General features: G+C 37.8%; 1 non-coding gene across 1 annotated transcript; it reads right to left on the reverse strand.

The window, feature by feature from the left end:
- Nucleotides 1-13380: 13380 nt before the first annotated feature.
- LOC125401306 (small nucleolar RNA SNORA67) lies at nucleotides 13381-13512 on the reverse strand. The gene has a single exon (XR_007232312.2). It is a non-coding gene; the product is annotated as a small nucleolar RNA SNORA67 (small nucleolar RNA).
- Between the last annotated feature and the right edge of the window lie 1112 nt (nucleotides 13513-14624).

Consider the following 14624-nt stretch of genomic DNA (forward strand, 5'->3'; position numbering starts at 1 on the left):
AAGATCTTAGAAGTTAGCCTTTATTCTCAAACTTTTTGTGAAGACAAACTTCTTGCTTTCATATGTAATGGAGGCTGTCAAGAATATCATTAGGAGTTCAATGCCAGTCTGAGCTATCTAGTAAATTCCAGGCCAGCCTGAACTACAGTGTCTAAGTCTGTGCCGAAACCTCATTTTTTCCATCCCCAAATCCTGTTACTTTTCTTTCAATGCTAGTTTTCTTCCCTTCCTTTCTTAGTTCTGCAGTATAAATTAGCCAAAATCATCCAAATAAGGAAAATGATGCAGATTCCTCTTAATCATGATGGCACCAGTCCCATTGACTTCATTGCTAAAAGAGAGTTTGTGACCAGTAACTTATTGTAATTGTTTTCCCTGCTACTTTAACCCAAGGCATGAACTATATGCTATACTTGGCAATTAAGGAGGACAGTCTGGCTTAGGGTTTTGACAGTCTTCATGTTTAAACAGGAATCCTTCAAATCCAGATGACTCCTTGATGCTTTTCTCTTCTTTCTTTCCTCCTTATGCACAAACCCCTATAAGTACAGTGGGTCAAAGTCCTAGAGCTCTGTCACTTGGTATTTATTCTATATCTTCCTTCATGTGTGCTCACTCTGATTTCTTAATTTTTCCATTTTCTTAACATGTTTCAAAAAAGTTAATATCTAATAAATATATCATTGTCCTTTCTTTTCTACTCACCCCATGTGACTTTACTACTTTACAGTAATTTTAACTTGATTTGTGGAAGAGACAGAAAAAAAATCCATGGCAATGTTTCAGGAGACATAAAAAATAAGATTCAGCCATTGTCCTTGTTGAGAAGAGTAAATATGGTAAGATAAAACTGAAGAAAAACAAAACAGTGAATTTGTTGTGTTAGTTTGGTGTGAATGTCACCTGAGTTTATTATCTAAGAATGAGAATGACATAGTTCTGTGTTAAAGCAGATGCTACACTGCTGTGGATGGTTTGGGGGGGGGATAATGAAATTACCACCAGTTGAGCTTTGATTCTGATGGTAAGTTCTTTCTTAGTGGGTAGATCCTGGGTTCCATCACAATAGAATCATCCAGGGGAGCAGTTTTAGAAAAAAAAAATATGAGGACCCACCACTAGGTGAAGAGAATCAGTGTTTTCATAATTAACTTCTGTGGTTAGGATTTATACAAATCAAAACAATCCATTTGGAGAAGGGCTGGTAGCACTCCCTTGCAATACCAGCACTAGGGAGCTTGGAGTAGGAGGAGCTTGACTTGAGGCTGGCTTGGGCTATGTAGCAAGATCCTGTTTCAAAAACAAATACACCACATACTTGGTAACAAAACAGACCTCAACAAATACAAAAACAATTTGGAATAACCCAATGTACCTTATCAGATCACCATGCTTTAAAACTAGAAATGAACAGCAATACTAATTCCAGAAAACCCACAAAAATAAGGAAATTAAACAATGCTCACTTGAATCATCAATGGGTCAAGAAAGAAATAAAGGGGGAATTAAAGACTTCCTAAAATTCAATGAAAATGACCACACAACATACCCAAATTTATGTGACACAATAAAAGCAGTGTTAAGAGGCAAGTTCATAGCACTAAATGCCTCCATAAAAAAATCTGGAAAAAATCCCACACTAGTGAATTAACAGAACATTTGAAAACTTTAGAACAAAAAGAAACAAACTTACCTAAAAGAACTAGATGGCAGGAAATAATAAAATTGAGAGCTGGAATCAAAATAGAAACAAAGAAAACAATACAAAGAATCAATGAGACAACGAGTTAGTTCTTCTAAAATACCAACAAAATAGACAAACCTTTATCCAAACTAACCAAAAGGCAGAGGGAGAATATCCAAATTAACAAAATCAGAAATGAAAAGGGGGACATAACAACAGACATGGAGGAAATGCAGAGGATCATCAGGTCATATGTTGAAAACCTGTATTCCACAAAATTGGAAAACTTAAAGGAAATGGACAACTTTCTGGATAAATATCACTTATCAAAGTTAAATCAAGACCAGATAAGCAAGTTAAACAGACCTATACCTGCTGAAGAAATAGAAACAGTCATCAAAATTCTCCCAACCAAAAATAGCCCAGGACTAGATAGTTTCAGCTCAGAATTCCACAAGACTTTCAAAGAAGAACTAATACCAATACTTCTCAAATTATTCCATACAATACAAACAGAACATTGCCAAACTCTTTTTATGAGGCTGCAATTACCCTGATACCCAAACCACAGGAAGACAATACTAAGAAAGAGAATTACAGACCAATCTCACTTATGAACATTGATGCAAAAATACTAAATAAAATACTAGCAAATCGAATCCAAGAACACATCAGAACCATCATCCACCATGATCAAATTGGCTTCATCCCACAGACACAGGGATGGTTCAACATATGAAAATCTGTCAATGTAATCCACCATATAAACAAGCTGAAAAACAAAAACCACATGATCAGCTCATTAGATGCCATAAAAGCATTTGACAAAATACAACATCCCATCGTGATAAAGGTCTTGGAGAGAGCAGGGATACAAGGAACATACCTAAACATAATTAAGGCAATATACAGCAAGCCAACAGCCAAATCGAAATAAATGGAGAGAAACTCCCAGCGATTCCACTGAAATCAGGAACAAGACAAGGTTGTCCACTCTCTCCATATCTATTCAATATATTTCTTGAGGTGCTAGCTAGAGCAATAAGACACCAAAGGGAGATCAAGGGGATACAAATTGGAAAAGAAGTCCAACTGTCACTGTTTGCTGATGATATGATAGTTTACATAAGTGATTCCAAAAATTCTACCAAGAAAGTTCTCCAATGCATAAACACTTTCAGCAATGTAGCAGGATATAAGATTAGCTCAAAAAAAAATCAGTAGCCCTCCTGTACATAGATGATAAAAGGGCTGGGGAAGAAATCAGAGAATCAACACCCTTCACAATAGCCACAAATTGCATAAAATATCTCGGAGTAACTCTACCCAAACAAGTGGAAGACTTGTATGACAAGAACATTAAATCTTTGAAGAAAGAAATAGAGGAAGTCATCAGAAAGAGCAACAATGTCCCATGCTCTTGAGTAGGCAGAATAAACATAATAAAAATCACAATCTTACCAAAAATGATCTACAGACTTAATGCAATGCCCATCAAAATTCCAGCAAAATTCTTCAAAGACCTTAAAAGAACGGTACTCATCTTCATTTGGAAAAGCAAAAAACCCAGGATAGCCAAAACAATCTTGTGCAATAAAATAACTTCTGGAGGCATCACAATCTCTGACTTCAAACTCCACTATAGAGCTACAGTAATGAAAACAGCCTGGTACTGGCATAAGAACAGATAGGAGGACCAATGGAATCAAATAGAAGACCCGGATGTCAATCCACACATCTTTGAACACCCGATCTTTGATAAAGGAGCAAAAAATATCAAATGAAAAAAGAAAGCATATTTAACAAGTGGTGCTGGCATAACTGGATATCAACATGTACAAGAATGAAAATAGAACCCTTAACTATCATCACGCACAAAACTCAATTCCAAATGGATCAAAGACTTCAACATAAAGCCAGCCACACTGAACCTTATGGAAGAGAAAGTGGGAAGTACAGTTGAGTGCAGTGGCACAGGGAACCACTTCCTAAATATAACCCCAGCAGCACAGACACTGATAGAAACGATTAATAAATGGACCTTCTGAAACTGAAAAGCTTTTGTAAAGCAAAGGACATGGTCAACAAGACAAAACAAAAGCCTACGGAATAGGAAAAGATCTTTGTTAACTCCACATCAGATAGGGGTCTGATCTCCAAAATATACAAAGAACTCAAGAAATTGGACAACAAAAGATCACATAATCCAATAAAAAATGGAGTACAGACATAATCAGAAAACTCTCAACAGAGGAATCTAAAATGGCTGAAAGACACTCAAGGAAATGTTCAACATCCTTAGTCATCAGAGAAATGCAAATCAAAACAACTCTGAGATTCCATCTTACACCTGTAAGAATGGCCAAGATCAAAAACACTGATGGCAGCTTATGCTGGAGAGGTTGTGGGGAAAAGGGAACACTTCTCCATTGCTGGTGGGAATGCAAGCTGGTACAACCCCTTTGGATGTCAGTGTGGCGATTTCTCAGAAAATTAAAAAACAACCTTCCTCAAGACCAAGAAATACCACTTTTGGGTTTATATCCAAAGGATGCTCAACTGTGCCACAAGGACATGTGCTCAACTATGTTCATAGCAGGTTTGTTTGTTATAGCCAGAACCTAGAAACAACCTAAATGCCCCTCGATCGAAGAATGGATAAGAAAAATGTGGTACATTTACACAATGGAGTACTACACCCAGAAAAATATAACAGCAGCTTGAATTTTGCAGGAAAACAGATGGAGCTAGAAAACATTATTTTGAGTGAGGTAACCCAGACACAGAAAGACTATTATCACATGTACTCACTCATAGGTGGTTTTTAAACATAAAGCAAAGAAAGTCAGCCTGCAAACCACAATTCCAGAGAACTTAGACAACAATGAGGACACTCTGAGAGACTTATATATACCTAATCTACATGGGAAGTACAAAAAGACAAGATCTCCTGAGTAAATTGGGAGCATGGGGACGTTGGGGTTGGATTTAAGGGAGGAGGAGAGAGGCAGGGATGGGAGCAGAGAAAAATGTAGAGCTCAACAAATATCAATTAAAAAATAAAAAAGATGAAAAAATACAAGTCATTATACACACTCCTAAGTTATCTCAATAAGTTGGTTAGTAGCATGGTCACTATAATGTATTTGAAGAGCAATTTGTGGCTCATGGGGTTTTTCACATTGGTTTTGAAATTTTAGCTGATGAAGGTTTTTTTTCTTGTTAGTTCTACTTCTCTGGAACTTGAACACTGCTATTTTAAGGTGGCACCTACATTGTACAATGTTTGCAGGTGATTCTTACTAAAATGATCCTAAGACAGTTTTTATTTAACTAAGGAACAATGATTTAGGGAGACTATGTCTCCAGGCAGCTTTTAATGCTGACTTTTAGATTCTTAATATCTAAACATCTGTTCTGCCTGACTAAAAGTTTTCTAAGAGACAAACTTTTAAAAAATTTATTATTATTATGCATGCATGTCTATGCGCATGATGGATATGTAGGTAAGCAGGCAACTTTGGGGAGTTAGTTTTCTCCTTTTAACTTTATGTGGGTTCTGGAGTTCGAACTCAGGTCTCCAGGCTTATATTGAAGGTGTCTTTACCCTAAGGGTCACCGGACCAAGAGTTTATTCTTCCTGTCTAAATGGGTCATAACCAAAGGAAAACTCTGTTTCTGATTATGCTCTGTTTTAATCCTCACTCTATTTTCTCTGAAAACTAAGCCAATAGGAGGAGGTATAAAAGTGGTAGTGTGTAGTGAATATGACCAAAGAATATTATATATATATCAAAATATTAAAATGAAATACATTTATATAATGTATTTATATATACATTTATATATATAATATAAATTATTTTATATGATAATAATTTAAAAGGAAACAATACTGTATGTTTTTGATTTTTACGTTTTCAGAACACTGATTTATTTATTTATTAATTTTTAGACAAGGTCTCACTATGGTGCTCAGTCTGATGTAGTAATTCTACCTCTTCCTTTAGAGCACTGGGGTGACAATTGAGAGCCATGACATTAGATCTATGTAGACGTCAGTGTAGGAACTGTATCTTAATAATATAGCAGCATGATGGTAGGAACTTACGAATGCTCTGACTCATTGCATAAAGAAACTCAGATTGTATCACAATGCTGTGCACCTTGGAGAAGGAAGCAGGACAGCCCACCAGAAAGGAAGGATAAGCGAGGGTAGGAGACCTACTGACTTTATAATTTTACTTCCAATTTGGCCAAGGTAAGGAAATCAGGATTGTCCTATTCTAAGGAGAGAAAGAGAAACATATGTAACAATCTAAAAAGTACAGTTCTCAGTTCAAAATATACCATCGTCTTTTGGTGGCTTCCTGCTGACATCTCCCTGCAGCAATACTGTCCATTATCCACTTTTAGGTAGGGAACAAAGACTTCACTATTTACACCCCACAGATGAAGCTGATTGAGACCTCTCATCTACTATGGGGGGTGATGGTGACTACAGGGAATGAGAGCTGAAGACTCCTTCATAGCTGAATAGTCCTCTGCTCTGGTCTCCTTTTACATTTCCATGTCACAGTGACTAATGGTACCATTTCCTACAAGTTTCTCATTAGTCAATCACGGAGAAAGACTTTATTTCAAGTACTGCTGTACTGTAAGCAAAGCTTATCTTTATTTTAGTGTTTCCCCCTCTCATATCCTTACTAATGGACAGGAGAGTAAGGAAAAGCAGGACAGCCATATATCTAAAAATTAAAGATAAGAGCATTTGTATTCATAAGTCCGAGAATCTTGCTTTACCTTTAGTTTGAGGGGTATAATGGACAATGTTTAGGCGATTATAATGTATACTTTTTATGTCAATTATGTTTGGGAAATGTGAATATACCAAACTTTCTAAACAGAGTAGAAGTGAATACATTTTTATTATGATTTCTATTTTGTTTTCTTTGTTCCTGATCACTCATTTGTGGCAAGAGAATTCTTCTGGAATGTTCTTTGTTCCTCTTTATACTTTTCACCTTCTTTTTACTTTAACAGGAGACCACAGAGCTTGTTCTAACTGACGAAATCTAAGGAGAAGTCACGTGCATCACTTCTTGCCTGAGATAATTATGAGATTATCTTCATCCTCCATTATCTTTTCCTTCCACTTGGGAAAAGTTAGAACGGAGAGGTGGCAGAAGATCTCTAAGATGGCAGAATCATGTTGCCCCATCAGCTTGTGTGATAGAATGAATGTAATTGGTCCCCATAAGCTCATAGGGAGTGGCACCATTAGGAGTTGTGGCTTTGATGGAGTAGGTATGACCTTGTTGGAGGAAGAATGTTACTGTGGGGTTCGGCTTTGAGGTCTGCTATGCTCAAGCTAAACCCAGTGTCACAGTTCACTTCCTGTTAGCTGTAGATCTAAATGTAGAACACTCTGCTCCTTGATGATAATGGACTAAACCTCTGAACTGTAAGCCACCCCAGTTAAATATTTTCCTTTAGAAGAGTCATTGTGATCATGGTGTCTCTTCACAGAGACAGAAATTCTAATTAAAACAGCTTGATTAATGAATCACTGTGGACAAATAAAGTGAAAACTGCCTCATCTACAGGTAATGATGAATGAGAGATCATTGTTATGGTAAACTGGTGCGGGAGTGTTGTCTGTATTCTGTTAATCATGTTTTAAATAAATGCTGATTGGCCAGACAGGAAGTATAGGTAGGTCAACCAGACAGGAAGTAGAGGCAGGGCGATGAGAACAGGAAAATTCTGGGAAGAAGGAAGCTCTTTCCCCAGTCCTGCCCAGATCACTGAAGAAGCAGGATGTGACCTGCCCTGCTAAAAAAGGTACTGAGCCATGTGGCTAACATAGATAAGAATAATGGGCTAATATAAGCTACAAGAGCTAATAAGAAGCCTGAGCTAATGATCCAATCAGTTATAATCTTATGGGGACCTCTATGTGATTTTCTTTGGGATTTGCCAGCTGTGGGAACAGAGCAGGACAGAAACCCCAACTAACAGGCCCTCATGTTACAGAATGGTGCCCGCAGGCCCTCATGTTACAGTAAACTGTGACAATTCAGGATTTATGTGCCATTATAGTAAAGCCTTGCCTAGCCTATCTTTTTTATTATTATTTTTATTTAAAAGTTTTTCATTTTGCATACCAGGCACAGTGCTCTATTCTCCTCCCCACTCTACCTTACCCCTGATCCTGTCTCCCATCCACTCCCCAGAAAGAATAAGACTTCCCATGAAGAGTCAACAAAGTCTGGCATAACAATTTGAGACAGGACCAAGCCTCTCCCTCTCTGTATTGAGACTGAGCAAGGTATCTTAACTGACAAATACTTACTTTGTTTTTATTTTTTCTTGTCAACTTGTGAGAGACTGATTAACACTTGTATTACATTTAAGAATATATGGAACCTTTTCAAAAGAAAAGAATCTTTTGGGTCATTTTATTTAATAGTTTACTACTTTTTAATTCTTTTTATATGTATGGATGCCTTATCTGTATTTATGTCTGAAGACCACATATGTTCCTGGTACCCTAAGAGGCCAGAAGAGAATATCCAGTGCCCTGGAACTAGAGTTACAAATGGTTATGATACATCACATGGGTGCTGGGAATCAAACCTTGGTGCTTTTAATGGTTGAGCAATTTTTCCAACCCCTTTGTTTGACATTTTAAAAGGTAACTGCCTTAGTGACTTTTCTTGTTGCTATGGCAAACTATGTCCCAAGAAGTTTAAGGCAGAAAGGTTTACTCTGATTTACTCTTTGAGGGACTATATTCTATGATTGTGGGGAAGACATGGTGGTCAGATGGTCACAATGCACAGATAGCCAGGAAGCAGAGAGTGATCAATGGTGATACTCAGCTTGCTTTCCTTCCTTTTAGTCAAGTTTGGAAGCTGGAGTGGCTCTTCCCAGCACAGTCAACCTAATCTGCAAAATCCCTGACAGACCTACCCAAAGATTTTCCTCCAAGGTGATTCTAGATCTTACAAAGCTGACAATAAAAATAAACCATTAAAGAATGCACATAGGTGAAATTAAATCTCTGTATGCTTAGATCTTCTATAGAAATGCTTTTGTGTCACAAAATATTTCATGGTTAATAATATTTTTTTTTCTGAAATTAAATTGTGTACATTAGTTGAAGAATACAAGGTAAGCCTAGGTCTGTATTTTATCTGTTTCTTATTTTGAATTCAGTGAGTCTACTGGAGGAAAAGCCTGGTGATGTAATTATGCTGTACAAATGGCTTTTAAAACTTCAGGATCTTTTTTGCTGGATCAGTATAATTGGATCAGTCCCTTAGCTAAATTCTGCCTTGGAGCAATCTTCAAATGCCCATTTCAATGATGGCTGTAATTACTCTATTAGCTGTTACATTGTTGGAGCAAAAGGTAAGTATTACATCATTAGTTAACCCTGCATTGAGTGGGTATCTAATCCCATGATTCATGTGTTGGATAGAGGAAGTGTTCATGGTGCATTTACTGCCATACATACTGATAATCATTTGTAAGTGGTCAGGATCCACTCAGTAAATTTGCTTAGGTTCAGCTTGTCTTTAGTTCCAGAAGTTTCTTCTGAGTGAGGATTGTCCAATATAGTCTGTTATCTTCCTGGTAAAACCGGAGAAACATGCAAACTTCTCGTGTAATTATTGTAGATAATGTAGAATATGTGCATGGAATTGAGTGCTTGATCTGTATTTTCTACAAACTGTGTTTAGCCTTTTGAAATTAGACAATCCTGGCTTATGTCTCAACATAGTCATTCAACACTGGGCAATTGCTTATCTTGCCTAGAGGAGGAGACACAGTTTCTAGAAAGCATTAGAAAAACCAGATTTGTTAAAAGCACAGGTCTTTTCTTCAGGGGAAGAAAATGACTGACATCTGTTCGCCTGGAAGGCTGATATGGATGTTGTCTAACAGCTTGGTGATCTTTTGCCATTTTTGAAATACTTATTTATTTATTTTACACCCTGACTGCAGTTTTCCCTTCCCCCTATCCTCCCAGTTTCTTCCCCTGTCTCCCCGCCATCCCACCCACTATTCAGAAAAGGGCAGGTCTCCCATGGATATCAACCAAATATGGCATATCAAGTTGCAGTAAGACTAAGTGCCTCTCCTTGTATAAGGCTGGACAAGGCAACCTTATATGAGGAATTGGGTCCTCAAAGTGTCAAAGAGAGTCCCACAAGAAGACCAAGCTGCACAACTGGAACAAACGTGCAGAGTGCCTATGTCAGTCCCATGCAGGCTCCCTGGTTGTCTGTTCAGTATGTGTGAGTCCCTATGAGCCAAGGTTAGTTGATTCTGTGGGTTTCTTATAATGTCCTTGGCCCCTCTGGTTTCTACAACCCTTCTTTTCTAGCTTCAGCATGATTCCCCGAGCACCACCTAGTGATTGGCTGTGGGTCTCTGAATCTGTTTCCATCAGTTGCTGGGGGAAGCCACTCTGATGACAATTGGTCTAGGCACCAAACCATGAGTATGGCAGTATATCATCAGGCATCATTAAAGTGACTTTTTGTTTCTGCAGTCATGTTTGGTTCTATCCTAGGTTTCTGGACCACTTCCCCGGGTCCTGGTGCTTCACGCAGTGTCATGGGTGGGCTCACTCTTCAGGCATGGGTCTGTGGCTGGAATAGTCATTGATTGGCGACTCCTACAATCTCTGTGCCACCCTTAACCCCAGTGCATTCTATAGGCAGGATAGATTGTAGGTCGACATTTATGTGGCTGGGTTGATGTCCCAATCTCTTCCCTGGAAGTCTTGTTTGATCAGTTCAGGCTACATCTCCCCTTTTGCTAGGACTCTTAGCTGGGGTCATTCTTGTAGATTCTTGGAGTTTCCCTTGCACAAGGTTTCTATCTTACCCCTTTTCCCATTAGTCTCTTTCAAGACTCTCCCCGTCTGTCCTTCCTTCACCTGATCCAACCTGATCCCTCATGTTCCCATCTCCAGATCATCCACAAAATCTCTTCTGTTTCCCTTTCTCAGCAAGATCCCTGTTTGAGCCCTCCTTGTTACCTGGTTTCTCTGAGTCTGTGGATTGCAGCTTGATTATCATTTACTTAACAGCTAAAATATCCACTTACAAGTGAGTACATACCACATTTGTCTTTTTGGGTCTAGGTTATCTCACTCAGGAAGGTTATTTTCTAGTTCTATCCATTTGCCTTTAGATTTCATGATGTCATTATTTTTTAATAGCTGAGGAATACTGCATTGCACCACATTTTCTTTATCCATTCTTTGGTTGAGGGGCATCTAGATTGTTTCCAGGTTCTGGCTATTACAAATAAAACTGCAATGAACATAGTTGAGCAACTGTCTTTGTATGGTGGAGCATCCTTTGGGTATATGCCCAGGAGTGGTATAGCTGGAGTAACTGGGGGTAGATCAACTCCCAGTTTTCTGAGAAACTGCCATATTGATTTCCAAGTACAAGTTCGCCTTCCAATATTGGGGGAGTGGTCCCCTTGCTCCATATCCTCTCTAGCATGAGCTGTCATTTTTTTTCAAATCTTAGTCATTATGATAGTTGTAAGATGGAGTCTCAGTGTCATTTTGATTTGATTTCCTGATAGTTAATGATTTTGAACATTTCATTATGTGCTTCTTGGTCGTTTGAGATTCTTCTGCTGAGAATTCTCTCTTTAGGTTTGTGTTGAATTTTTAAATTGAATATTTCTTTTTGATGGCCAGTTCTTGAGTTATTTATATAATTTGGAAATCAGCCTTCTGTCATATGCAGGGCTGAAGATGTTTTCCCATTCTATACTCTGCCATTTCGTCCTCTTGATGGTGTCCTTTGCCTTACAGGAGCTTTTCAATTTCATGAGGTCCTTTTTACCATTGTCAATATCAGTGCCTGTGCTGTTCAGGTGGTTCTCTTCTGTGCCTGTGCCTTCAAGGCTGTTTCCCCCGTTCTCTTCTATCAGATTCAGTGTATCTGGATTCATGTTGAGGGCTTTGATTCACTTGGACACAAGTTTTGTGCAGGGTGATAGTTATGAATCTATTTGCCTTCTTCTACATGCAGACTTCCAGTTATGCCAGTACCATTTGCTGTAGATGCTGTCTGGATACAAGAGTAACTAACAAACAATCAAACTCACAAACAAAAAACCACAGCAGCCCTCCTCACAATACACAGTAAACAGGTTGAGAAAGAAATCAGGAAAACAATACCCTTCATAGCATCCACAAAGAATATAAAATATCTTGGAGTAAATCAAACCAAGCAAGTGAAAGATCTGTATGACAAGAATTTCAAATCTTTGAAGAAAGAAAATGGAGAAGAAATCAGAAGACTGAAAGATCTCGCATGCTCATGGATTGATAGAATTAACAGAGTAAAAATGGCCAGTTTACCAAAAGCAGTCTACAGATTCAGTGCAATCCCTATTAAAATCCCAACACGATTATTCATAGACCTTGAAGGAAAAAAAAATTCAACTTCATAAGGAAAAGCAGAAAACCAATCTGTAAAATAAAAGAACTTTCAGAGGTAGCACTATTCTTGATTTCAAGCTCTACTACAGGGTTATAGTTTTAAAAAACTGCATGGTATTGGCATTAAAAACAGACATACGTATCTTTTACTATTATAGGTAGCAACCGTTGCTGGAATCTCCTAAATCCTGAGCATGGTTTAGACCCGAATCCTGAGCTTTGTCATTCATTGATTAGACCCATCCTTATGAAAGAGGTCTTGTGGACTTTGCATTCTCCATCAGTAGAGTAAGTCATCTTTATGCTTATTTCAAATCCTTTCTCCTCAGGTCCTTACCCTGAACACTGTTACTTGTGAATGAGGACCCCTTCCTATAATAACAGGTGCTTAGCTAAAGATGTGTACTTTGCAAAAGAGTTTTTTATGTAGCCACGTCTAAAATTTGGTTAAGATAATTGTTATGTGGACAAGATTTTACGGCAATGAACTGTGTAAGGAAGATAAACCGCTTGGTCAGACCCCAGAAAATTTTGACACAGGACCTGCTAAAGTGGAGTTGACTTGAGTTTTATTCTTCATCTTACTCGGTAGTTTGTTTCCCTGCCAGCAGTGATGCTTGAAGGGACCCCAAATAGCCTAGTCAATGTTTATTCCCCCTAAAGTAGACATACTGATATATAGTAGGCATCTTTCTTATGATTAAATGGAGTAAGCATGTTTAGCACATGGCATATTGATATTCTCAATAAATAGAAGCTATAATCACTACTCCCTAGTCAGTTCAGTTCAGTTTCTCCTGAATAAATATTATATATTGGAGGTAGTGAGCTGCCAATCTAATTTTTCCATTCTGTTTTTGCACTCTCCCATCATATCTTGGCTCCCAAAACTTGCATAAAAGAGAAATACATTTCTAGTACTAACATAAAACAATTGACTTGTCAGGGTAATAATTTCCTGGCTAGTTGTTAGTTTCTGGTGCACTAGTTGAACTTGAATTTATTTGTCAGTGTAAGATTAAAAATTGTTAATGGTAAAGAAAGATGAATTATATAATATTTGAAAATATTAATTAAAATATTTATATCTCTTTGGCATTTCTAGGAGATACATCTCACAAGAAGCCACTGCTTCTCTCACTCTTACACTCTTTCTGCCCTGAGTCTTGGATGCCGGAGTTATCTTTTCTTATTTTCTTTTTCTCTCTTGCATACATGTAGGCAGCCAAAGGCAGGCAAAGGCAACAAGCAACCCTTGTTCCCCAGACCTCAGGCATGCCAGATTTTCTTCCAAATTGCTATGTTCCTGAAACAGGAGTTATCTTTTAGATACATTGGTTTGGACTGGGAACCATACCATCTCTTGCTTTCTGCATTTTATTTGGTTGCTGTGGGAACTTCTTCAGTCAATAGCCTTTCAGATACCTGCCCACTTTTACATGGTCTCTTATACTATAAATGTAGTTGTAATTCTTGTGTTCTCTCTCTCTCTCTCTCTCTCTCTCTCTCTCTCTCTCTCTCTCTCTCTCTCTCCTGCTGGATTCAGTTCCTGTTCCTTGCTCGTGCAGAGGACTTTGATCTGTGAGTCTACCCCTAAATAAAGAACCCTTCATTATACTCAGTTCTGAGTTAGTGTGGTACTACTTTATAGCATTCATAGCATTCATCTACATTCAGTTATGGGTTTTTGTAGTGGTCTCTACCTATTGCAAAGAAGAATTTCTTTGGTGATGAGTTGAGAACCACATACATCTGTGAGTATAAAAATAAATACTTAGAATGTATTTGGGAATCACAATGGTTTAGTGAATTAGTAATTGTAGACTCTCCTCCATGATTCCTACTTCACTCAACATGGCTTCTCTAAACAAAATCTGAAACAATAATGACACCAAAATGGACGTGCGATCATGAAAGCAGGACTCTAGAGGCTCCCCAAGTCCAACAATAACTATGAGCAAGGGGAATGCTGAGAGTGGGAGGAATGGTATTCCCTAGAGAAGAGAGCTTTCACTTGGTTAGCCATTATCAAATGGTCAGCTCTGAGATCATACACACATACAGGTAACAAAATAGGGCTGAGAAGGTTGTATTTATATATTTAGAATATATATGTAAGAAAAATTAAAGAAAAGGGGGCTATGAATTTAGAAGAAGGGTGCATAAGAGGGGTTAGAGAAAGTAAAGGGACCGGGGAAATGATGTAATTATAATTTCAAAAAATAAAGTCATTAAAATATTTTGTAATCTATTGGTTATTTGATTATTATGTATATTATATAGTAATCTATTTATTATTGTTTTTCTTATTGAAGGAAACATATTTATGCTGTATTTTCTTCTTTCTCTTTCTGTGTGGCACTTAGTTATCATTATGGTAATTTACACATGGAACTTTCCAGTCCCAGAGCATTCTGAAAGGCCCTTTTAGGCATAAAAGCTCTGGCTATGAGTCAG

Source organism: Myodes glareolus, chromosome 8, assembly GCF_982192425.1.
Source record: "Myodes glareolus chromosome 8, mMyoGla1.1, whole genome shotgun sequence".
Lineage (NCBI taxonomy): Eukaryota > Metazoa > Chordata > Mammalia > Rodentia > Cricetidae > Myodes > Myodes glareolus.